Consider the following 4,599-nt stretch of genomic DNA (forward strand, 5'->3'; position numbering starts at 1 on the left):
GCTCTCCCCTCACACTGATAACCTGTTTAAGCTCATATGTTCTTGCATCATTGTGTTCGAATTTTTGTGCCTTTCTTCCTTGGAACGGGTTGTATATAAATTCATGCATTCATCCCATTTCCCACATACCTAACTGGTGCATTCGCACATTAACATGTGCATCCGCACATTAGTGACCACCGAAGTGTCCAATTCCCTCCCCCCCCCCCTTCCCCTGCACTACTGTGTCTTACTGTTTGATGATGACACCTTCAGACACTGACTCTTCTATAAATGCCACGCCCCTGAAACTACCGTCCTCTGCCGGTAGAGAAGCGTTCCCCTGGTTCCAGCATGCTGAAGTCCAGTTTCGCATCAAGGATGGGACTCATTCTAGCACCAAAGCAAATTACATTCGCATAGCGATCCAAGGAGACTTTCCCAGAAATCTACAATTGGCTGTGTGAGCAAGGGGACACTGAATAACATACAACGCCCTCAAATCTTACTTCCTGGAGCAGTACTCGCCATTGCCAGCCATCCCCATAGCAAAACTTTTTCAACTATTACAACAACCACTGGGGAACGAAAAGCATTCGCTCTCCCTCAGGGAAATGACTAGTATTGCTTTTCTACAACCTGCCGCAGACAGCTCTCCTCGTGAAGTGAATGTACTTTGTGCCCTTTGGGTACAGCACCTACCCTAACCTGTACTCGCTGCCATCCCCAATGTCGATATTTTGCTCATGAAGGACTTGGAGAAAAAAGTCATTGCCCTTATGGACAGCCACTTCACCACCTTCAAGTCTTCCATCAATGCCTCCACTCATGGCGAAGTGGACAACTATCCAAGAGACGCTGGACACAGACGCCCACCCTGCAATGTGCCAGACGGCAACGAAACTACCAACCAGCCACCACTCGCTCTCGCCCTAACCAACGACCTCCTGATGTCCATCGGCCACAGTTATGCTACTGCTACGAGGAAAAGTGTGAATGGTTGTCAGTGGGTAAAAATCTTATAAGTAGTCCATCGTTTGTGGTTGTGGCCTCCCCTATCACTAATCTTTTCTTCTTACATGATGCAGGTACGTGCATGGGATTCTTGGTAGACATCTGACACAGGTGTTTGCTGTTCTTTTCTGCCAAGGCCACTCTCCAGGACATGATGTAGTCTGTCTAAATCTGCCGTCATCCACCTGGTAGCAGCCAACGGATCTGCGATACCCACCCACGATTATGAAACACTCATATTATCATTTGGAAGGGCCAAATATAATTGAAAGTTTTTTGTGGCAGACATCACATTGCCAATCTTCATTGCAGACATCCTCTCACATTTCCAACTATAGGTTGATGTTGCTCACCATCAGTTAGTCAACTCAAATTCATTCTCCTTGACACTTCTTCAACCCGTCTCCTACGCCCTCGCTCTCCACATCAGTGCCCCCAAGGATGCCTACGCTCACCTTCTTGCATCGTACCTGGAAGTTTTATGTCCAGAACTTCATTAAATGCCCACGATTCCTGCCAAACATAGTATTTATCACCATATTTAGAAGACAGGGATCCCAGTGTTCGCCAGATTCAGACGTCTGGCACAGGATCATTTGGTAGCCACTAAAAAAACCTTTGGCAAATGTAAGAAATGGGCCTTTGCCAAAAAACCTTTAGCCCATAGTAGTCACCTTTACACATTGTCCTGAAGAATGATGGCTCTCTGGGTCTGTGTAGGGATTACAGGCATGTAGACAGAACCGCATTCCTACTCCCTCCCAAACATCACTAACATGACTTTCTACTTGCATAAAGTGAAGGTTTTCTCCATGCCTGACCCTTTGAAGGGGTATAATAAGGTGCCCATGAACCCAGAAGACATCCCCAAGATCACCATCACCACCCCCTTTAGTATACATACCTTCAATTACTCTTATTTTTGCCTTTATAATGCTGGGGCCACTTTTCAACACCTTATGGACACCACCTTATAGAACCTACTATTCTACGTATGTTAGTGGATGACATACTTGTGTTCTCTACCTCTAAAGTGGAACACTTCCATCACCTATGCATCATGCTTGACTGCCTACAACAGAACAACCTTGTAGTCCGGTATAACAAGTGTACCTTTAACACAAACAAACTGTCGTTCTTAAGGCACCGCATCACTCCTGATGGAGTCCACCCCTTCCCTGAGAAGGTAGCAGTCATTCAGAACTTCCCCACGTCCTTGACCGTCAAAGCACTGCAAGAATTCTTGAGCATGATCAACAACTATCACTCTTTTCTGCCAGCCATCACCACCACTCTTGAACCCCTCTAGAACTCCCTCAAGGGCAAGCCAAAAGACCTGAAGTTGGGTCCCCTTCAAGGAGCAGGTTTCTGCAATGCAAAGCATGCTCTATCAACAACTGCTGCTCTCACTTTTCCCATGCCACATGCACCTCTCCTTCTCTTCACTGATGCCAGCGACCTAAGGCGGAATCGGGTTACTCTGCCTTTAACCACAAGATGATGGTGATGACCTTGGCTGTCCGTCACTTTCGCCACTTCCTGGAAGGTATGCCCTTCTTCATTCTCACAGATCACAGGCCTCTGGTGCACGCCTCCACTCGACTGTCCGATACCTGGTCCACCCATCTATGCCAACATCTCTCCGCCATGTAAAGGAACACATTGGCCCCTATTTACCTGGGATTAGATTACACAGCCTTAGTTGAAGCCCAACGAAAATACCTAGAATATCAAGCATATAGGACATCCTGTACATCCATTCGTTAGTAGGACGTCCCTCTCAACGACTCCAACTCCACCCTCCTCTTAGACATCAATACTGGTAAACCTAGATTGCGGATACCTTCTCCCATGCACTGACAAGTGTTTCATTTCATTCATGGCCTTTCAAATCCCTCACACCTTTCTACTGCACAGCTACTGAGGACAAAGTTCATTTGGGATGGCATTACTAAGGACGCTAAGGATTGAGTCTGCGCCTGTACTTCCTGTCAAACCTCAAAAGTATATCAACACACGGATTCAGGATTGGGCACCTTTCCTCGACCTCAGTGGCGCTTTGCCCACATTTACGTCAATGTTATAGGTAGCATGCTAACATCACAATGACATAGTTACGAGTTTATCATCATCGACTGCTTCAATTGTTGGCCCGAAGCCATTCAAATGGAAACTGCAACATTCGCCTCATGTATATATGCCTTACTCTCAGGATGGATAGCGAGATTTGGTAACCATGAGCATATTACTTCTGACAAGGGTACCACCTTCACCTCTCAATTGTGTACATTATTAGCTAATCTCTTGGGAATCATTCTATACCAGACAATCGCATATAACCCTGCTGCTAACGGAATAGTTGAACGTTTTCACCATACCCTCAAACTCGCTTTGATATCCTGCTGCAAGGACTCTAACAGGTTTACCCAGCTTTCTTGGGTACCCCTATGACTAAGGACCACTCCTAAGAACACCTTGGATGGCTCGGCAGCTAAAATAGTGTAAGGTGACCCGTTGATCGTCCCTCAAGATGACCCATTTCACATTTATGTTATTTTTAAGAGGGAGAGCCATGTACCACACGAGTATCACGTACGCTTGTTCACTGTAACAGTATTTCTGTTTTTTTTTTATCAATCCCCCCTCACACTGATAGCCAGTTTAAGGCTGTATGTTCTTGCATCATTGTGTTTGAATTTTTGTGCTGCTCTTTCTTGGAACAGGTTGTATATAAACTCATGTACCGTCGAAATAAAGTTAGTTGCATTCATCCCGGTTCTCAGTTATTACCTAACTGGTGTCTCCACACATTAACTGGAGCATCCTCACACAGGAAATGATAAAGATCTATACACTTTAACCGTATTTCTGAATATGAGAATTATTGTCTCGGTCATGGGAAAGATTGTTTGGGAGTATGGAAATAAATTTCAGGGCTCTTTGATTTTATTTATTAAAGAAATCTTATGGCAAATAGAAATGACGTTTCTATACATAGGTCAACATTATTAACTTTATTTATTCTTACAAAGCTGGTCTTCATGTGAGTAAAATATTTTATTCACGTATTTTATCTGTGTATTTAAGAGATATATAGCCAGTTCGTAAGGTGAGTTCCACTCCCATAGGATTACGTAATATATGTAAATTACATAAGACTTTCGTCATTCTTTTAATTGTATTTTCATACAGTACCATATATGTTAATTTATGTCATTCTAAAGAATTCCCTTTTTATTTCATGTTGTTTTGTTACGGTCTTATGTAACTTGTTAAAATATGCTATATGACACACATGAGGTAGCACATGAGATTTAGTCAATTTTTTCAACGTGGTTAGAAAATGCATGAAGATTCTAGAGTTAGATTTCTCTTTTTTATAATGTTACAAGAGGTGGTGAGTGCAGTTACCTGAGAGGTTGCCTTTGCCACGTGACGTCGGTACCAGTCTTCAACTTGTTGGCAATTGAGGTGCCGTAAAGCCCTCCCCCCAATCTTCCAGATGACTAACTGGAAGGTTCTGGAATGAATTATTATGCATATATAAGGGACCTAGCAAATTATGACATGACAGAGAGAATACCAGCCTGATTACGAAAGCCATCG

Source organism: Palaemon carinicauda, chromosome 8 (assembly GCF_036898095.1).
Source record: "Palaemon carinicauda isolate YSFRI2023 chromosome 8, ASM3689809v2, whole genome shotgun sequence".
NCBI lineage: Eukaryota > Metazoa > Arthropoda > Malacostraca > Decapoda > Palaemonidae > Palaemon > Palaemon carinicauda.